The following is a 22,401-nucleotide window of genomic DNA, read 5'->3' on the forward strand; positions in this document are numbered from 1 at the left end:
CTCTCATAGGGCATTCTGTCACTACCTTCTCCTTTTCTCTTACAGGAAAGGCTGAAAATGTCTTATCTGAGGCATCATTGCGTTTTCTATACCACCTGCTTCTCCATTTACCAACGTCTCCCCATTTTCTCAGCAAAATGATTATGTCCTTAATTTGACCTATTCGTCCTGTGGTGTTCATATTCTCAATGTCCTTTTCAGTGAAATCTACTCGATATGGTTTCTGTAAGGCTTTTACCTTTTCAATATCAATGCCCATCTCATTTGCTACTTCTTCTAACCTTTCATGTAAGTTGTTTGCTCTCCAGGTCACACTCTTGCACAAAAATAATAATTCTTCATCCTGATAGGTTTTCAATTTTTCTGTTGGAATAGTCCCTACTATTAATTCTTCCAATACCATTCGTAACTGGGCCACATCAATTGATTGGGATTCCTTGTCTTTCCTCTGCAAGCTTCTTAACCATTCACTTAATTCTTCTGTCGATGGCCCTACTGGTTTTTCTATACTTCCGTGTCCAAAATCTTTTTGTGTTTCTGACACTGTCTCTATCATTGTCATATGTCTCTCTGCACAATTCTGATCTACAAATCGATTATTTGTAAAATTCGGTTCCATTACACTCATAGTCTGCCTCCATGGATTCTCATTCTGACTCACTCTTGGTTGTTCTACGGGTTTATTACTTCTGTAAGGGACTGTTAAACAATGCTCACTGTCCTTCTGTTTTATCAAAAATAGGCATAACTGGACCTATTGTTACTGGAACAGTTACCGCTTCTAGATTTTTTTAATTCTCTTATTTTCTCAGTTAATTCCAGGGTTGTTTTTGCTAATTGTACAGAATTTTCTCCATCTGTTTTTTCTTCCGACCTCTTTTCTACTTCCCTAGTAGCACTGTTTTTACTCAAACTTAGGGATTCTGGTTCCGATTTTATAATTCGCATCATTTCTCTCATTGGGGCACTTGGAGTTAATATTTCTGGTTCTGGTCGATACAGTGGTGGATTTTTATAGAACATATCATCAAGAACATCATCCTCAGACTCATTCACTCCATACCCTCTCGACTCCACATTATGCCTCTTTTCTACACACTTTCGTCCTTCATTCTCTCCAACAGTTCTTACAGGGAACACACCCTCAGTCATACTCGCATCCCGCCATCTTTTCATTCGATCATTATGCGTTTCATGTCCGTATGGTCTTCCAAACAGGTATCTATATCCTCCACCATTTCTTTGTCTCTATCTCGTTCATGCATTTCGTCTTCCCATTCCGTCAAAGCCTCCAACTGCGTCGGTTTAGGTCTTGGTTCTAGATTCATCATTTTCTCTCTCAAATTTCTCAAAACAGCCAAATTAAATGAACCATGCTCTGGAAAAGCTAATACTCCGTCCTCTTTCGTATATCTCACCCAGTTATCTAACCAAATACAAGTATGATACCCATATTTCGCAATTATAAAGGATGCGGGGGTTTTCGGTGGAGCAAGTAACTGTCCTTCCCTAGTCTTAACTGGTTTGTCCTTCTTAAACCACTTCTTAATTCTTCCTAACCACGTTTTTCTCTCTTTTTCTGGTGGATCGTAATACATTTTCTTGCCTTTCGCGTATCACTAGTCTCTCTTTACGTTTGTGCCGCTAGTCTATCCAATCACAGCGCGACTCACACTAACGCACCAATTCAGAGCGTCTACGTCACTGTCACAATCCTCAAATCCCAGCGCGACTCACACTAACGCACCAAAAGAGCGTCCACGTCACCCTGTATTTCTCCACTCCTAGTGCGGCATACACTAACGCACCAATCCGGAGCGTTTCACAGTTATGACCGACTGTCCAATCCCAGCGCGGTCGTTCTGACGTCAGCAACCGCTGCGACAGCTCCTGCTCCTACTCCTGCTTCTGTCTACCCCTCCTTTACAAATCTGCTCAGTAAGTTTTTGTTTCAATTTCTACACTTCTGTTAGTAACAACATAGAAACATCTCCATTGTCCGCTTCGCTAACCAAAGAACAGCAAAAGACCTTTCTCACGAGAATTCCGTCTTTCCCGAGAGCAGCGCTTACCTCTGCCACACTACGGATACATTACTTCCGTTGATACAGTAGCACATCCCTCTACTTCACCCTTCTATCAAGCATTAGCCAATTGTTTCTCTAGTATTTAAGACACATAGTTGGAGACCCAATGCTCCTGAGAAGTAAACCCAGAGTTTCGCAACTAACCCAAATGCCTTTATATTCACACTCGTTCACACAAGAAAAATGTAGTACATTCACACAGAATCCTGTCTTTTCCGAGAACAGCGAACAGTCTGTTCTACTACAGAATTATGACATACGTTAACAAAACAGCGCTTACCTCTCCTTTGTCCTTTTAACAAGCTCAGAGAGTACCTATTACCTTTCCAGTGATAAGCGTTATCGGAATGCCAGTTGGATCCCTGGTACCTAAGACCAGAATTTCACAGGTAACCTTTGCTTTCATACACTCTTCTCTCACACTATAAATGTCTCTAATGGCAACACACGACGATGCTACCGAATCGAACCCAGACAATGCGCCGTGCAACTTCAATTGTCACACGTTTCCCCTGTGTACCTACAGGGCAACAACAATTCTGTCTTTCCCGAGAGCAGCGCTTACCTCTGCCCTACTTCAGAACCGTTACAAACTTCCGACTTCCTACATCCAAGAAGCCGTACCAACAACATTAAACTCGACGCAACTCAACATAGAGTGTTAGTACATAAATCAATACCAATCAATAATCAATAAGCTATATACAAGCAATAACCATCAAACCAAAACAATAACAAACCATCATTCTGCTACCAGAAAAACTGCTCCAGCGTGGAGTGCAAAATCCCTCCCTTTATCACAGACCAAAGATCTCACATACACACATTATCCGTACATTCGCTGGTGGGGCCCATAACACCAACATTCACTCACCATTAATCCGTGTGGGAGGCGATGATCTTCCAAACGCTGGTATGAGAAGGAAATACCACTTTTACCCTAATGAGTGACAAAACTACACCACCTTCCGTTGCTCATTAGGCCCTATATTCCATCTTTGGTATTCCTCCCATAATTTAGGCGGTGGATCTGCTAGTTGCTGTTTAAATGATTATCTAATTCTCTTTTCCCTTCGCATTAATACATTTTCATAAATAAACAAACCAACTCATTTCTGTAATGAAACAAATCAATTCTTTATCTAATTAATGCAAGTAAATTCATTAGTTGTTCAAGCAGCTGACCATCATATTTACCTATTCTGGCTAATTATCGTCTTCTAAGTCAAATCCAGTAGTATCATCAATCTATGCCCGTCAAATTTGAAAGTTCAGTATATCAGGAAATTGGGCATCCGATCAGTCTGTCAAAGATTCAGGGAAACAGCTGTCCTGCAGTGTCACCGTCCTCTCCGTCAGCATAACATCAGGAAATTGGAAAACAACCTTTTTAGCTCTCTATTCTACCATAATTAATAGTAAAATCAATGTTAAAAGTATCAAAGTTTGGGCATCCGAGTTCGCTGATTGGACAATCAGGGATCATCCTTTTGGTTTCTCACGAAAGTGTCTTTTGGGTTATGACCCTTGTCAGTTCCGGTTCACACAATAGTCTTTGTTCAAAATATTTGGCTGATGTCCCAAACTGTCCTTGGAAGGTACATGTTCATCTGGGGTCAGGTCCAGGCCACAGTTGCTAGCGGTGACGCATGCGCACTTCACCCAGAACCTTGTGCAATGGAGCCGGTTTCATCGGATACAGAAGTCAGCCATTTTGTGGCCACTCGAAATGGTCAACTTAAGCAAAGAAACACAAAAACGTAATTAATACATAGAAATGGCTATTTAAATGTTATTCCCTCGCTAATACCCATATGTGTGTGTATTTATCTAGCAAAAGCGACACTCAGTGCGGTTTATACTTACTGAATAAAGCACAAATCACAATTACATCACAAAAGCGACATATATCATGCAATATTCTAATTGTCTATCATTAATATACGTACAGAATTTAGTTCATGTATTTATTAGGCCATGCAGGTGCAAATCCCAAGTGTAATTCATATATTAGTAAGGTTGGTAAGTATTTCCCACATCACTCCAAACCATTAGTTCGATTATAATTAATTAATTAATCTAATTAATAAAACAACATGCAAAATGGGGTGGGTATACAAAACATTTTAGGGGATCCCTTTTGATTTACTTAGACTTCACAAGGCATTTGGGGAATCTAGTGCATTTCGTATTTCTTTTGGTGCAGCCAATAGGGGTAAAAAAGTTTCAGCCGTCACATTTAGTCGGTGAGTCAAGCTGGAAAAAATTAAAGCCTATAGATCATTGCTTTTTGGAACTTCCGGAGAAGGTTCAGGGGCACTCAGCAAGATCTTTCTCAGCCACATGGACAGAAGCAGGTGGAGCTTTCTTGATAGAGACCGGGCGGCTACATGGTTGACCCCACCGACTATGGTAAATCATTATGGATTGGATTCTGTACATTCTTCAGACAGAACGTTTGGTCCAGTCATGCTTGAATATGAATAAAAATGATTGTGTGGTGTCAGCATCATACAAATGTCGGTGCAATTAATTTCTTCTGTGAAATCCTTAAGAGTCAGGACTGGGACGAGAACGATGGATGGTAGGTAAAGAAGATCACCTGTAAGTCATTGTTGCATTGTTCTTATGTGATCTATTTGCCCTTTTCCTAACACAGCCTCAACAACAAGTCATCAAGAGGAAGGCTAAGAGCCAAAACGCAACAAAGGTGTAGCAGCATCTTCTGGAGGATACCCCTAATTGAAATCGATCTTGGGTACCCACATGCCTTGATGGGAGATAGGTGCTTTTATGCCTGGGTGAAGTAAATGCACTGGTAACCGATAGAAGTCTGAAACTTAAAAGTCATATAGAACATAAACTATTTTATATAAAGTCTCTGGAATGGAATTAACCTTCTGGATCTGCATTTTATTGGTTTGTTACCATATGTTTGCTCTGTTTCTGGGAACTTTAATGCAGATATTTACCACCTGCTATGAGAAGGCCTTTTATGTGTATTGAGGCTTGGCTTCAAAAACACACCCCAAGACCTCCGCAGTTCACTATGTGGCACCTGACACCCCTCAATAGGCAACGACCTCTGTGCTATTGTGCCAGCAGCTGTTTGGCAAAAAACAATAACCGTTAACTGTGCTCGGTTGTGAGAAGAACCTGCATAGCATTGAGCATGCAAGTGCTGCCGAGCCGAGACCAGTACCTTTCTGGATGAGTGTGGCAGATGGGAGGGTCTGTGGATAATTCTTGCCTTCAATCCATCTTTTCTGGGGAGTGATGGTCGTGCAGCTCTTGTTATTGAAGCACGTTCAGTGCAGCTCATTAAATAATATCTGTGTTCTTTGGTGATGCTCCCCGGTAAGTGCGAGTTGGTGCAGGATTATTGGAGCGCTTCAATGTCTTGGCCTGAAACTATGATGGGTCAGCAATGGCCTGTCTGTCTGTCTATTCAATGTCTCTGTGTACAGTCACAGCCTCTTCAGTTTCATTAGATTCCTTTAGTGTCATATTCTCCATTGGCCAGTTAGGTCAGTTGGTTAGAGCATGGTGCTAATAACACCAAGGCTGTGAGTTAGATCTCCGTACGGGCAACTACTTTTCCATAAAGTAGAAAAGACATGCATCAAAGAACAAAGCTTTAAAAACATCTTATAGGGTTGTTGTTTATTTTGGTAATTTACTGAGCTCTGGTGGCTGATGTGTGGACCAGGACCAGGGTGGGTATTGCTAGAGCCATGTAAAGGGCACTGAGGGCTATCAGCCCCCCTTGCTGTGATAGCCGCCTCTGCCATGTTTTCTTGGGTCTCTCAAAGTGCACTTTGTGAAGCGCTGTTTGAACATGGACGCGTCACTGAGGTGACACTTTCTCTCCGTGAGTTGCGGTTCCTCTGCTTCTTGATGGGATGTCCAGAGGTCACGAGAGGTGAAGGAAAGAGCACATGGGTAATGTAGGCATCAGGAAATTATCTTGTGTATATTAGTGACCTTTAAATCATTGTACTCTGGTTTAGTTTAACGAATGCATTGAGCCCCACATCCATCAGTGTAAAACAGTAGAAAATAAATACAGATACGTGCGTATAAAGATATTCGTTTTTCATTACCCTCTTTGTAATATTTCCATTCTAATATCAGATTATTCTTCTTCATTTTCTTTTTGGTAGCAGCTGAAAAATATCAAATCTTTCAAGACAGAAAAATATGCAGGGCCTCACAGTGACACCAGGACAGAAGGTACAGTGGTGAGTCTTGAAACAAAGTAGGTGCTGTGGCTTAGTTGGTTAACGCACTTGTGTAGTTAACAGGAGATCCTGAGTTCGAATCTGAACAGTGCCTTTTGTTTTACACAACCTCATAGAAGAGGTACTGTTATATAATAGACTCATTCTTTGTAAACCCAGTTGGTCCTATTATATTTAGGGCTCCCGGTTTTATGGTGTTTATTTCTTTGACATTTCCGTCTGTATTTATCCATATTTCATTTTTTGTCAACTTTATCTGTATTCATCCATATTTATTATGGGTTTTGAGAGAAAAATAAAGCTGAAACTGGTATATTTCCATATTTATTTAACCAATAAATATGCAGCCATGCTTTAATGTCTGCCAGGTATTAGTGATAGGAACAAATGCAGAAGATAAATCAATTCACTTATATGAGAGTATGCGCATTTCAGTATCAGTTTGGTTTTGTGAAGTGAAAAGATGTTTTTAAGCTGCACTGCCCTCAAAGTACAACATGGGAAGCAGTAATGCAAGCTTCAAACAACAGGTGCAGCACACTTAGCACCAGAGTAGCAAAGACACAATTATGCGGCTATGCAGATGTTTGCGAACCACATAATTAGTTTCCACGTCAAAATTTAATGACATGATTAAAAAGGAAAGCGTAGTCGGCAGGATTCGAACCTGTGCGGGGAGACCTCAATGGACTTCAAGTCCATCGCCTTAATCACTCGGCCACGACTACACCTATCAAGATGTGCACTCACTCATAAATAAGCTGTAATGTGGTCTATAGTATGGGTAAAAGAAGTTAGTTAATGAAGGGAAGGCGCAGACAATAATGAGCACATCATCTTCTTTAGAAAGCTATCAACTGTGTTCTCTGGAGAACCACAGAAGAAGGTGCAGCAAGGGTCCAGTTCTATGAAAGTGAAGGGAGGGGGAGGCATGAGAGATTGGGTAAGGGGTACAGAGTAAAAGGTACAGGAAGTGAAGGGTTAAGGATTGAGAGCCCAGTGAGTGACAGTGTGTGGTATGGACTAAGCTCGGGTGTGAGATGAACCTGCATAGCATTGAGCATGCGAGTGCTACCAAGCCGAGACCAGTACCTTTCTGGATGAGTGTGTCAGATGGGAGGGTCTGCGGATGATTCTTGCCTTCCATTCATCTTTTCTGGGGAGTGATGGTCGTGCAGCTCTTGTTATTGAAGCACGTTCAGTGTAGCTCATTAAATACTATCTGTGTTCTTTGGTGATGCTCCCCGGTGTGTGCGAATTGGTGCAGGATTATTGGAGCGCTTCAATGTCTTGGCCTGAAACTATGATGGGTCAGCAATGGCCTGTCTGTCTGTCTATTCAATGTCTCTGTGTACAGTCACTGCCTCTTCAGTTTCAATAGAACTCCTTTAGTGTCACATTCTTCTTTGGACTGTTAGGTCAGTTGGTTAGAGCATGGTGCTAGTAACACCAAGGCTGTGAGTTCAATCTCCGTACGGGCAATACCTTTTCCATAAAGTAGAAAAGACATGCATTAAAAAACAAGGCTTTAAAAACACCATATAGGGTTGTTGTTTATTCTGGTAATTTACTGAGCTCTGGTGGCTGATGTTTGGACTAGGACCAGGGTGAGTCTTGCTAGAGCCATGTAAAGGGCACTGCGGGTTATCAGCCCCCCTTGCTGTGATATCTGCCTCTGCCATGTTTTCTTGGGTCTCTCAAAGTGCACTTTGTGAAGCGCTGTTTGAACATGGACGCGTCACTGAGGTGACACTTTCTCTCCGTGAGTTGCGGTTCCTCTGCTTCTTGGTGGGATGTCCAGAGGTCACGAGAGGTGAAGGAAAGAGCACATGGGTAATGTAGGCATCAGGAAATGATCTTGTGTATATTGGTGACCTTTAAATCATTGTAATCTGGTTTAGTTTAACGAATGCATTGAGCCCCTGGTCCATCAGTGTAAAACATTAGAAAATAAATACAGATACGTACGTATACTGATATTAGTTTTTCATGAAGCTCTTTTAATATTTCCATCTTAATATCAGATTTTTCTTCTCCATTTTCTTTTCGGTAGCAGCTGAAAAATATCAAATCTTTCGAGACAGAAAAATATGCAGGGCCTCACAGTGACACCAGGACAGAAGGTACAGTGGTGAGTCGGGAAACAGAGTAGGTGCTGTGGCTTAGTTGGTTAAAGAGCCTGTCTAGTAAATAGGAGATCCTGAGTTTGAATCTCAGCAGTACCTTTTGTTTTACACAACCTCATAGAAGAGGTACTGTTAGATAATAGACTCATTCTTTGTAAACCCAGTTGGTCCTATTATATTTAGGGCTCCCGGTTTATGGTGTTTATTTTTTTACATTTCTGTCTGTATTTATCCATATTTAATTTTTTGTCAACTTTATCTGTATTCATCCATATTTATTATGGGTTTTGTGAGAACAATAAAGCTGAAACTCGTATATTTCCATATTTATTTAACCAATAAATATGCAGCCATGCTTTAATGTCTGCCAGGTGTTAGTGATAGGAACAAATGCAGAAGATAAATCAATTCACTTATATGAGAGTATGCGCATTTCAGTAGCAGTTTGGTTTTGTGAAGTGAAAAGATGTTTTTAAGCTGCACTGCCATCAAAGTACAACATATGAAGCAGTAATGCAACCTTCAAATAACAGGTGCAGCACACTTAGCACCAGAGTAGCAAAGACACAATTATGCGGAAATGCAGGTGTTTGCAAACCACATAATTAGTTTCCACGTCAAAATGTAATGATATGATTTAAAAGGAAAGCGTAGTCGGCAGGATTCGAACCTGTGCGGGGAGACCTCAATGGACTTCAAGTCCATCGCCTTAACCACTCGGCCACGACTACACCTGTCAAGATGTGCACTCACTCATAAATAAGCTGTAATGTGGTTTATCGTATGGGTAAAAGAAGTTAGTTAATGAAGGGAAGGCGCAGACAATAATGAGCACATCATCTTCATTAGAGAGTTATAAACTGTGTTCTCTGGAGAACCACAGAAGAAGGTGCAGCAAGGGTGCAGTTCTATGAAAGTGAAGGGAGGGGGAGGTATGAGTGATTGGGGAAGGAGTACAGAGAAAAGGGTACAGGAAGTGAAGGGTTAAGGATTGAGAGCCCAGTGAGTGACAGTGTGTGGTATGGATTAAGCTCGGGTGTGAGGTGAACCTGCATAGCATTGAGCATGCGAGTGCTGCCGAGCCGAGACCAGTACCTTTCTGGATGAGTGTGGCAGATGGGAGGGTCTGTGGATGATTCTTGCCTTCAATCGATCTTTTCTGGGGAGTGATGGTCGTGCAGCTCTTGTTATTGAAGCACGTTTAGTGCAGCTCATTAAATAATATCTGTGTTCTTTGGTGATGCTCCCCGGTGTGTGCGAGTTGGTGCAGGATTATTGGAGCGCTTCAATGTCTTGGCCTGAAACTATGATGGGTAAGCAATGGCCTGTCTGTCTGTCTATTCAATGTCTCTGTGTACAGTCACTGCCTCTTCAGTTTCAATAGAACTCTTTAGTATCCAATTCTGCTTTGGCTGGTTAGGTCAGTTGGTTAGAGCATGGTGCTAGTAACGTCAAGGCTGTGAGTTTGATCTCCATATGGGCAACAACTTTTCCATAATGTACAAAAGACACACATTAAAAATGAAGGCTTTAAAAACACCCTATAGGGTTGTTGTTTATTCTGGTAATTTACTGAGCTCTGGTGGCTGATGTTTGGACCGGGACCAGGGTGGGTATTTCTAGACCCATGTAAAGGGCACTGCGGGCTATCAGCCTTCCTTGCTGTGATACCCGCCTCTGCCAAGTTTTCTTGGGTCTCTCAAAGTGCACTTTGTGAAGCGCTGTTTGAACATGGACGCGTTACTGAGGTGACACTTTCTCTCCGTGAGTTGCGGTTCCTCTGCTTCTTGGTGGGATGTTCAGAGGACACGAGAGGTGAAGGAAAGAGCACATGGGTAATGTAGGCTTCAGGAAATGATCTTGTGTATATTGGTGACCTTTAAATCATTGCAATCTGGTTTAGTTTAACGAATGCATTGAGCCCCTGGCACATCAGTGTAAAACTTTAGAAAATAAATACAGATACGTACGTATAATGATATTAGTTTTTCATGACCCTCTTTGTAATATTTCCATCTTAATATCAGATATTTCTTCTCCATTTTCTTTTCGGTAGCAGCTGAAAAATATCAAATCTTTCAAGACAGAAAAATATGCAGGGCCTCACAGTGACACCGGGACAGAAGGTACAGTGGTGAGTCGTGAAACAGGGTAGGAGCTGTGGCTTAGTTGGTTAAAGCGACTGTCTAGTAAACAGGAGATCCTGAGTTCGAATCTCAGCAGTACCTTTTGTTTTACACAACCTCATAGAAGAGGTACTGTTAGATAATAGACTCATTCTTTGTAAACCCAGTTGGTCCTATTATATTTAGGGCTCCCAGTTTTATGGTGTATATTTTTTTGACATTTCCGTCTGTATTTATCCATATTTAATTTTTTGTCAACTTTATCTGTATTCATCCATATTTATTATGGGTTTTGTAAGAAAAATAAAGCTGAAACTGGTATATTTCCATATTTATTTAACCAATAAATATGCGGCCATGCTTTAATGTCTGCCAGGTGTTAGTTATATGAACAAATGCAGAAGATAAATCAATTCACTTATATGAGAGTTTGCGCATATCAGTATCAGTTTGGTTTTGTGAAGTGAAAAGATGTTTTTAAGCTGCACTGCCATCAAAGTTCAACATAGGAAGCAGTAATGCAAGCTTCAAACAACAGGTGCAGCACACTTAGCACCAGAGTAGCAAAGACACAATTATGCGGAAATGCAGATGTTTACGAACCACATAATTAGTTTCCACGTCAAAATTTAATGATATGATTTAAAAGGAAAGCGTAGTCGGCAGGATTCTAACCTGCGCGGGGAGATCCCAATGGATGTCAAGTCCATCGCCTTAACCACTCGGCCACGACTACACCTGTCAAGATGTGCACTCACTCATAAATAAGCTGTAATGTGGTGTATCGTATGGGTAAAATAAGTTAATTAATGAGGGGAAGGCGCAGACAATAATGAGCACATCATCTTCTTTAGAGAGTTATAAACTGTGTTCTCTGGAGAACCACAGAAGAAGGTGCAGCAAGGGTCCAGTTCTATGAAAGTGAAGGGGGAGAGGTATGAGTGATTGGGGAAGGAGTACAGAGAAAAGGGTACAGGAAGTCAAGCGTTAAGGATTGTGAGCCCAGTGAGTGACAGTGTGTGGTATGGATTAAGCTCGGGTGTGAGATGAACCTGCATAGCATTGAGCATGCGAGTGCTGTCGAGCCGAGACCAGTACCTTTCTGGATGAGTGTGGCAGATGGGAGGGTCTGTGGATGATTCTTGCCTTCAATCCATCTTTTCTGGGGATTGATGGTCGTGCAGCTCTTGTTATTGAAGCACGTTCAGTGCAGCTCATTAAATAATATCTTTGTTCTTTGGTGATGCTCCCCGATGTGTGCGAGTTGGTGCAGGATTATTGGAGCGCTTCAATGTCTTGGCCTGAAAGTATGATGAGTCAGCAATGGCCTGTCTGTCTGTCTATTCAATGTCTCTGTGTACAGTCACTGCCTCTTCAGTTTCAATAGAACTCCTTTAGTATCACATTCTGCTTTGGCCGGTTAGGTCAGTTGGTTAGAGCATGGTGCTAGTAACGTCAAGGCTGTGAGTTCGATCTCCATACGGGCAACAACTTTTCCATAATGTACAAAAGACATGCATTAAAAGTGCCCCGGTTACTTACCGGTAATCTTCATTACTCCGATTCCTTGTCTTCCTCACCACAGTATTAAGAATGAGCCTTCGGCTCCCGACAGAAACTCCAAGTGTAAATTAGCATACCAGTCTCCCTCTCCCTCCAATATGGCCCCCAGTGACGACAGCCAATCCCATAAAGGGATACAGAAATCCTCAAACGACCTGAGAAACCAAGCTGCGGACATGAAGCCAATAAGAGGGCCGGGAGGGAAAGGGAAACTATACTGTGGCAAGGAAGACAAGGACTCGGAGTAATGAAGATTACCGGTAAGTAACCGGGGCATTACTTACGTCCGTCTTCCTCGCCACAGTATTAAGAATGAGCCGATACCAAAGCATATCAGCTTCATGGAAGAACACAGGCCACCACGTAAGTCAGCATCATAGCAAAACTTTATCAAACAACAGGAAAGAGACACATAGAACCTCCAACCTATGGGAGCACAGAAGAGGCAAAGGCAACCGAAGCACCACCACCAACCTGAAGACAGTAGTGCGACATGAAGGTATGAGGGGAAGACCAAGTGGCAGCACGGCAAATATCCTCCAGGGACACCCCCTTGAAAGCGGCCTAGGAGACAGAAACCGAACGAGTGGAACGCCTCTTTATAGGAAGAGAGGGAACCAAGGAAGATGAACCATAAGCCAACAGAATAACGTCCTTAATCCAATGACTGAGAGTGGACAGGGAAGGGCGCAAACCCCTACGGGACAAACCAAAATTCACAAACAAATTGTCCACCTTGCAAAAGGAAGAAGTCCGATCCAGGTAAATCAACAAGGCGCGCCGAACATCCTGAAGATGCAGCAGCGACTCCTCCCCAGAGGAGGGACCAGGACAAAGAACCGGAAGAACCACCTCAGCAGAACGATGAAAAAAGGAATTCACCTTAGGAACAAAAGTGGGGTGAGGGCGTAGCACAACTCGATCCTCCAGAATACACAAAAAAGGAGCAGACCGCAGGAAAGCTCCCAACTCCCCAATCCTCCTGGCAGAAGCAATAGCCATGAGAAAGACGACCTTAAGAGTCAAGAATTTCAACCGACTCCAAAGGCTCAAAAGGAATCGACTGCAGAGCACGCAGAACCAGACAGAACAGGACGGGGACGCTGAAAAGCCAGAGACTTCAAAAGTCTGGACACCAAGGGCGTCACAGAGAACAAAGGAAGCGCATGAAAGGCCCGAATGGCAGCCCACTGTGCACAAAGAGTAGAGATGGCCAAACCCAAATCAAAACCCTCATGCAAAAATCAAGAATGCCTGCAGGATCCAAGTCAGACACAGACAAATCGTGCCGAACGCACCAAGGCGCAAAGTTGTCCCAGTGTTTAGCCTAGGAACGCAAAGTAGATGGACGCCTGGACCGCTGAATAACATCAGCAACTACCACAGAACACCCACCCCGAATCAGGGAGTCCCTCTCAAGAGCCAGGCCCGCAGACCCAAGGACCGGAACACCGGAAGAGGAAGCGTAGGCCCACCAGAGGAAAAGGATCGAAGGGCAACAACCATCCCGTGCCCACCTCCAACTCCAACAATAGAGGAAACCACGGGCGGCGACGCCAACCCGGTACAATCAGAAGAACAAGGGCCCCCTCCCTCTTGATCTTCGGCAACACAGCGGGGATCAGGGGAACAGGAGGGAATGCGTACAACAGGCCCTTCGGCCACAGGAAGGACAGAGCATCTATCCGCCATGCCTCTGGACACGGCATAATCGTGCAAAAACAACAGATTTGCGCATTGGACCGGGATGCAAACAGGTCCACAATCGGAGACCCAAACCTCCTCCACAAAGCCAGGAACATCGGGCGCGTCAGGGACAAGGACCCCATGGACGGAAAGACCCTGCTCAGGCAGTCCGCCACCACGTTCTCCCGACCAGGAAGGTAAACAGCCGACAGTGACTCCAGGTGCAACTCCGCCCACGAACAAATCTGGTAACTGAGGGAACTGAGGGAAGGAACCCGCCAACCCCCTGATGATTGAGATACGCCATGACCACCTGATTGTCCATCCTGACCTGAACATGGTGACCCAAGAGAAGGTCCGAGAAGGCCAACATACCCAACTGGACAGCCTTCAGCTCCCTGTAATTCGAGGAACAAGACATCACATTCGGAGCCCAAACACCCTGAGTTGAAGAGTCCCCCAGAGTAGCACCCCAGCCCAAGAGGCTGGCATCGGTAGTGAGGACCCGAGAAGGAACCACCAGAAAAGGACAACCCCGGGAGAGATGAACCACGTCCAACCACCACCCCAGGGCTTCCCGAACCCCCACTGACACAGGAATCAAAAGAGCAAGATTCCGAGAACAGGGGTCCCAATGCAACAAAATGTGGGACACCACGGGATACATGTGCAGGCGAGTCCAAGGAACCACGGACAAGGAAGCAGACATGAGACCCTGAACCCTCAACCAAAGTCCCGCAGGCTGGGAAGGACCTGACAGCAGGGACCGAACAGCAGACAGCAGGGTTTCCATCCGAGCAGGGGGCAGGAACACCGAGCCCAACAGAGTTCTGAAACGAGCCCCAATGAAAGTCAGATCCTGCGAAGGAACCAGGGAGGACTTCCCCACATTCACCAGGATTCCGTGCAATTCCAGGACCCGGCAAACCCTCTGGACATGGATCACCACCTTAGGAAGAGAAGAAGCAGAAACCAATAAATCGTCCAGGTAGAGAAACACCTGAAGGCCCTCCCCATGCAAATGACCAATGACAGGTGCCAGAACCTTCGTAAACACCCTGGGTGCAGAGCAGAGACCAAAAGGCAATACCTGAAACTGGTAGTGCCGACCCAGGACACAGAACCACAGAAAACGCTGACTGTCGGGGTGCACAGGCACATGGAGATAGGCGTCTTGCAGATCGATTGACGCCAGAAAGCCTCCCCGAGAAATCAGAGGTAGAATCACCTTCAGAGACACCATCTTGAAAGTCTGAGGGGGAATGAAGCCATTCAGCCACTTTAGGTCCAGGACAGGCCTGAGATCCCCCGTGCACTTGGACACAAGGAACAGTATGGAGTACACCCCCAACCCCCGCTGAGCCTCCGGAACTGGAATCACAGCACCTTTTGCCAGAAGAGAGTCTATACCTGCCAAAAGCGCTGCTATCTTGAGGGCAAACCGGGGGCAAGGAGTGGACCGGAAATAGTCTGGCGAATCCTGGCTGAACCCAAGGCGAAAACCCTCGGAAACTACACGAAGGACCCACTGATCGGACACAGTCAACCTCCAGGACGTCAGGAAGAATCGCAGCCGACCCCCAACTGGACCCTTTCCCGGAGAAACAGAGTCACGATTTGGAGGGAGCAGAAGCGGAGGAGGGAACGTTGGAGAACCGGGACTTATCAGTGGAAGGGGCACCCCGGCCACGCCCCCAACCAGAAAGGGCTGGTGAACACGGCCCCTACGAGAAGGACCAAAGGCACGGGTAGCGCAAAAAGACCACAAACGACCAGCTCGATCCGGAGCCAGCAGCTTCCTATCCTCCGCAGTCTTCTTCACCATATCCTCCAAAGGAAGCCCAAAAAGCTTAACCCCAGTAAATGGAATCTTCATCAACAAAGTCTTCTGGGTAGCATCAGCCTTCCAGGAGCGCAGCCACAACTGGCGCCTAGCCGCCACCGAAGAACCAGCCGCAGAAGCAGCCGCACCCAAGGCATCAAAAGAGACGTCCCAAAGGAGACGAACCTGCTGCTCCATCATGGCCAACGTAGAGGAGACATCCTCCCCCTGGTCCAATAGTTCGGTCAACGACTGAAAATCCTTCAGCAGAGACTGAATGCCATAAGAAGAATAAGTAGCAGCTCGGATGGAAAAATTGACAGCAGAAAAAGTGCGCTTCACCGCCTCATCCACCTTCCTATCCACAGGATCCGCTGGAGAGGAATCCTCAGAAACCACAGACCCATGAGACGACATCGCCACCATCAAGGAATCAACCTTCACAGACGAAGGATACTTGGTAGAAAAATCCTGCAAAGGGTAACGCTTAGCCAAGTATCGTGGGAAAGCCCCCTTGTCAACATCCTTCCATTCAGTCTCTAACACCTTAACAACAGAAGAATGCAGAGGAAGATTTTCAGGATCCGGACGTTGATATTGCGCAAAAAAATCCTCCTCCATCGGAACAACCGAATCAGGAAACAGCAAGTTGATGCGAATGTGCCCCAGCATGTCCTTAAGGTCAGCACCTTGCACAAAGCGACCCCTAACCTCCACATCATCCTCAGCATCAGAATCAACCTGGGAGGCAGGATCAGACCTGATCTTCTTAGAAGGAGGCGCAGCCATCTTGCCCTGCAAAGCAGCAGCCACAGCCGAATCAATCATCTGTTGAAGCACAGACAAGGAAGGCAATGCATCCTGAGACCCAGAAGCGACTTCCCCAAGACCAGGAGCCACAGCATCACCAGAAACCTCCATAACAGCAGCAAACGCAAAAGCAGTAAGGGAAGAACAACCCAGCACAGAAACCGGCAAGAAATCAGCGTTTAAATGGCCACCTGGCCCCATGTCAATCATGAAAAAAAACACAGGACACGCCCCCACCACACAATAAAGGAGCCGGAGGCCCGCGCCTCTTACCCGAGAAGAAACCCCAGCCGAGGAGTCGCCGCCAACGACTGTTGAGCTAAAGGAATCCCAAAACAGAAAGACGGCAGCACAGAACGCTCTGCGCCTGAAGCGCGAAGAACATAAACAACAATAAAGCGCCGACCGCATGAAGTCCGCTGTGCAGGATGTGCGGTTGGCAAGGACTGAAAAATGTGCCGCTAAGAGTCCGCTGCAGCAGGACACCGAGGCGGGGAATTCAGGGAGGAGGCGGGTCCCAAAGCGAACCCGACCGCCGCCACGCCGGGGCTGCTAGAGCAGGAACCGGAGAGGCACGTTGGACAGAGGAACAAAACAAATTAACAAAAACTAACGTTCCCCCAACACCAAACAAACACAGGGCACAAGAGTCCGCTATAGCAGGACCGCCGCCCCACACTCACCTGACAAGCAGGAACACAGCACTCGGAGCAGTGCAGAAACAAAAAAACAGGTCTTTTGAGGATTTCTGTATCCCTTTATGGGATTGGCTGTCGTCACTGGATGCCATATTAGAGGGAGAGGGAGACTGGTATGCTAATCTTCACTTGGAGTTTCTGTCGGGAGCCGAATGCTCATTCTGAATACTGTGGTGAGGAAGACGGATGAGGAGGTAATGAAGGCTTTAAAAACACCTTATAGGGTTGTTGTTTATTCTGGTAATTTACTGAGCTCTGGTGGCTGATGTTTGGACCAGGACCAGGGTGGGTATTGCTAGACCCATGTAAAGGGCACTGAGGGCTATCAGCCCCCCTTGCTGTGAGACCCGCCTCTGCCATGTTTTCTTGGGTCTCTCAAAGTACACTTTGTGAAGCGCTGTTTGAACATGGACGCGTCACTGAGGTGACACTTTCTCTCCGTGAGTTGCGGTTCCTCTGCTTCTTGGTGGGATGTCCAGAGGTCACGTGTATATTGGTGACCTTTAAATCATTGTAATCTGGTTTAGTTTAACGAATGCATTGAGCCCCTGGTCCATCAGTGTAAAACATTCGAAAATAAATACAGATACGTACGTATAATGATATTAGTTTTTCATGACCCTCTTTGTAATATTTCCATTCTAATATCAGATTTTTCTTCTCCATTTTCTTTTCGGTAGCAGTTGAAAAATATCAAATCTTTCAAGACAGAAAAATATGCAGGGCCTCACAGTGACACCAGGACAGAAGGTACAGTGGTGAGTCCTGAAACAGAGGAGGTGCTGTGGCTTAGTTGGTTAAAGCGCTTGTCTAGTAAACAGGAGATCCTGAGTTCAACTCTCAGCAGTGCCTTTTGTTTTACACAACCTCATAGAAGAGGTACTGTTAGATAATAGACTCATTCTTTGTAAACCCAGTTGGTCCTATTATATTTAAGGCTCCCGGTTTTATGGTGTTTATTTTTTTGACAATTCCGTCTGAATTTATCCATATTTAATTTTTTTGTCAACTTTATCTGTATTCATCCATATATATTATGGGTTTTGTGCGAAAAATAAAGCTGAAACTGGTATATTTCCATATTTATTTAACCAATAAATATGCAGCCATCCTTTAATGTCTGCCAGGTGTTAGTGATATGAACAAATGCAGAAGATAAATCAATGCACTTATATGAGAGTATGCGCATTTCAGTATCAGCTTTGAGCATATCTACTGCTGTTTAATCCTCTTTACAAAATGTCTTTCTTTTTTAACCCCTTTACCTTTCAGTCCACACAGTTATTGGTCTGGCAGTCATGGCAAAGTGTATTTAGAATCACTCAAAAAACACCCAATTTCCGTTTTTATCCATATTTAAAAACAAATAGGCAAGAAAATAAATGGTTTTTAGTATATATGCATCTGTAAAATCTGTAAAAACTGGAAACACGGAGCATTAATTATAATTATCCTCATGCGCACAATGCTCCTCCTTCGAAGCTAAAGATGTTTTCGAGTGTTTAGATCCCAATGTATTGTACCACCAACCACCAGAATGTTTAATTTTCAAAGCCAATCAGTTTGGTTTTGTGAAGTGAAAAGATGTTTTTAAGCTGCACTGCCATCAAAGTACAACATGGCAAGCAGTAATGCAAGCTTGAGACAACAGATGCAGCACACTTAGCACCAGAGTAGCAAAGACACAATTATGCGGAAATGCAGATGTTTGCGAACCACATAATTAGTTTCCACGTCAAAATTTATTGATATGATTAAAAAGGAAAGCGTAGTCGGCAGGATTCGAAAATGCGCAGGGAGACCCCAATCGATTTCAAGTCCATCACCTTAACCACTCAGCCACGACTACACCTGTCAAGATGTGCACTCACTCATAAATAAGCTGTAATGTGGTCTATCGTATATGTAAAAGAAGTTAGTTAATGAAGGGAAGGCGCAGACAATAATGAGAACATCATCTTCTTTAGAGAGTTATAAACTGTGTTCTCTGGAGAACCACAGAAGAAGGTGCAGCAAGGGTCCAGTTCTATGAAAGTGAAGGGAGGGGGAGGTTTGAGTGATTGGGGAAGGAGTGCAGAGAAAAAGGTACAGGAAGTAAACGGTTAAGGATTGAGAGCCCAGTGAGTGACAGTGTGTGGTATGGATTAAGCTCGGGTGTGAGGTGAACCTGTATAGCATTGAGCCTGCGAGTGCTGCCGAGCCGAGACCAGTACCTTTCTGGATGAGTGTGGCAGATGGGAGGGTCTGTGGATGATTTTTGCCTTCAATCCATCTTTTCTGGGGAGTGATTGTCGTGCAGCTCTTGTAATTGAAGCACGTTCAGTGCAGCTCATTAAATACTATCTGTGTTCTTTGGTGATGCTCCCCGGTGTGTGCGAATTGGTGCAGGATTATTGGAGCGCTTCAATGTCTTGGCCTGAAACTATGATGGGTAAGCAATGGCCTGTCTGTCTGTCTATTCAATGTCTCTGTGAACAGTCACTGCCTCTTCAGTTTCAATAGAACTCCTTTAGTATCACATTCTGATTGGCCGGTTAGGTCAGTTGGTTAGAGCGTGGTGCTAGTAACGTCAAGGCTGATCTCCATACGGGCAACAACTTTTCCATAATGTACAATAGACATGCATTAAAAATGAAGTCTTTAAAAACACCTTATAGGGTTGTTGTTTATTTTTCTTCTCCATTTTCTTTTCGGTAGCAACAGAAAAATATCAAATCTTTCAAGACAGAAAAATATGCAGGGCCTCACAGTGACACCAGGACAGAAGATACAGTGGTGAGTCTTAAACCAGAGTAGGTGGTGTGGCTTAGTTTGTTAAAGCGCCTATTTAGTTAACAGGAGATCCTGAGTTCGAATCTTAACAGTGCCTTTTGTTTTACACAACCTCATAGAAGAGGTACTGTTAGATAATAGACTCATTCTTTGTAAACCCAGTTGTTCCTATTATATTTTGGGCTCCCGGTTTTATGGTGTTTATTTTTTTGACATTTCCGTCTGTATTTATCCATTTTAATTTGTTGTCAACTTTATCTGTATTCATCCATATTTATTTGGGGTTTTGTGAGAAAAATAAAGCTGAAACTGGTATATTTCCATATTTATTTAACCAATAAATATGCAGCCATGCTTTAATGTCTGCCAGGTGTTAGTGATATGAACAAATGCAGAAGATAAATCAATTCACTTATATGAGAGTATGCGCATTTCAGTATCAGTTTGGTTTTATGACGTGAAAAGATGTTTTTAAGCTGCACTGCCATCAAAGTCCAACATGGGAAGCAGTAATGCAAGCTTCAAACAACAGGTGCAGCACACTTAGCACCAGAGTAGCAAAGACACAATTATGCGGATATGCAGATGTTTTTGAACCACATAATTAGTTTCCACGTTAAAATTTAATGACATGATTAAAAAGGAAAGCGTAGTTGGCGTGATTCCAACTTGCGTGGGGAGACCCCAATAGATTTCAAGTCCATCGCCTTAACCACTCAGCCACGACTACACCTTTCAAGATGTGAACTCACTCATAAATAAGCTGTAATGTGGTCTATAGTATGGGTAAAAGATGTTAGTTAATGAAGGGAAGGCGCAGACAATATTGAGCACATCATCTTCTTTAGAAGGTTATCAACTGTGTTCTCTGGAGAACCACAGAAGAAGGTGCAGCAAGGGTCCAGTTCTATGAAAGTGAAGGGAGGGGGAGGTATGAGAGATTGGGTAAGGAGTACAGAGAAAAAGGTACAGGAAGTGAAGGGTTAAGGATTGAGAGCCCAGTCAGTGACAGTGTGTGGTATGGATTAAGCTCGGGTGTGAGATGAACCTGAATAGCATTGAGCATGCGAGTGTTACCAAGCCGAGACCAGCACCTTTCTGGATGACAGTGGCAGATGGGAGGGTCTGCGGATGATTCTTGCCTTCAATTCATCTTTTCTGGGGAGTGATGGTCGTGCAGCTCTTGTTATTGAAGCACGTTCAGTGCAGCTCATTAAATACTATCTGTGTTCTTTGGTGATGCTCCCCGGTGTGTGCGAATTGGTGCAGGATTATTGGAGCGCTTCAATGTCTTGGCCTGAAACTATGATGGGTCAGCAATGGCCTGTCTGTCTGTCTATTCAATGTCTCTGTGTACAGTCACTGCCTGTTTAGTTTCAATAGATCTCCTTTAGTATCACATTATGCTTTGGCCGGTTAGGTCAGTTGTTTAGAGCATGGTGCTAGTAACACCAAGGCTGTGAGTTCGATCTCCGTACGGGCAACACCTTTTCCATAAAGTAGAAAAGACATGCATTAAAAAACAAGGCTATAAAAACACCATATAGGGTTGTTGTTTATTCTGGTATTTTACTGAGCTCTGGTGGCTGATGTTTGGACCAGGACCAGGGTGAGTATTGCTATAGCCATATAAAGGGCACTGCGGGCTATCAGACCTCCTTGCTCTGATACCCGCCTCTGCCAAGTTTTCTTGGGTCTCTCAAAGTGCACTTTGTGAAGCGCTGTTTGAACATGGACGCGTCACTGAGGTGACACTTTCTCTCCGTGAGTTGCGGTTCCTCTGCTTCTTGGTGGGATGTCCAGAGGTCACGAGAGGTGAAGGAAAGAGCACATGGGTAATGTAGGCATCAGGAATGATCTTGTGTATATTGGTGACCTTTAAATAATTGTAATCTGGTTTAGTTTAACGAATGCATTGAGCCAGTGGCCCATCAGTGTAAAACTTTAGAAAATAAATACAGATACGTACGTATAATGATATTAGTTTTTCATGACCCTCTTTGTAATATTTCCATCTTAATATCAGATTTTTCTTCTCCATTTTCTTTTCGGTAGCAGCTGAAAAATATAAAATCTTTCAAGACAGAAAAATATGCAGGGCCTCACAGTGACACCAGGACAGAAGGTACAGTGGTGAGGCGTGAAACAGAGTAGGTGCTGTGGCTTAGTTGGTTAAAGCGCCTGTCTAGTAAACAGGAGATCCTGAGTTCGAATCTCAGCAGTACCTTTTGTTTTACACAACCTCATAGAAGAGGTACTGTTAGATAATAGACTCATTCTTTGTAAACCCAGTTGGTCCTATTATATTTAGGGCTCCCGGTTTTATGGTATTTATTTTTGTGACATTTCCGTCTGTATTTATCCATATTGAATTTGTTGTCAACTTTATCTGTATTCATCCATATTTATTATGGGTTTTGTGAGAAAAATAAAGCTGAAACTGGTATATTTCCATATTTATTTAACCAAT

The 22,401-nt window shown here is 44.0% G+C and overlaps 5 non-coding genes across 5 annotated transcripts; 1 reads left to right on the forward strand and 4 right to left on the reverse strand.

The window, feature by feature from the left end:
* Window positions 1–6,974: 6,974 nt before the first annotated feature.
* Window positions 6,975–7,056, reverse strand: TRNAS-UGA (transfer RNA serine (anticodon UGA)). The gene has a single exon. It is a non-coding gene; the product is annotated as a tRNA-Ser (tRNA).
* A 2,047-nt stretch (window positions 7,057–9,103) lies between these two features.
* TRNAS-UGA (transfer RNA serine (anticodon UGA)) lies at window positions 9,104–9,185 on the reverse strand. Its single transcript has one exon. It is a non-coding gene; the product is annotated as a tRNA-Ser (tRNA).
* A 2,049-nt stretch (window positions 9,186–11,234) lies between these two features.
* TRNAS-UGA (transfer RNA serine (anticodon UGA)) lies at window positions 11,235–11,316 on the reverse strand. The gene has a single exon. It is a non-coding gene; the product is annotated as a tRNA-Ser (tRNA).
* Window positions 11,317–18,926: 7,610 nt separating this feature from the next.
* On the reverse strand, window positions 18,927–19,008 carry TRNAS-UGA (transfer RNA serine (anticodon UGA)). The gene has a single exon. It is a non-coding gene; the product is annotated as a tRNA-Ser (tRNA).
* Window positions 19,009–22,084: 3,076 nt separating this feature from the next.
* Window positions 22,085–22,158, forward strand: TRNAT-AGU (transfer RNA threonine (anticodon AGU)). Its single transcript has one exon. It is a non-coding gene; the product is annotated as a tRNA-Thr (tRNA).
* Window positions 22,159–22,401: the final 243 nt, after the last annotated feature.

This window comes from Triturus cristatus, chromosome 4_2 (assembly GCF_964204655.1).
Source record: "Triturus cristatus chromosome 4_2, aTriCri1.1, whole genome shotgun sequence".
NCBI classification, from domain to species: domain Eukaryota; kingdom Metazoa; phylum Chordata; class Amphibia; order Caudata; family Salamandridae; genus Triturus; species Triturus cristatus.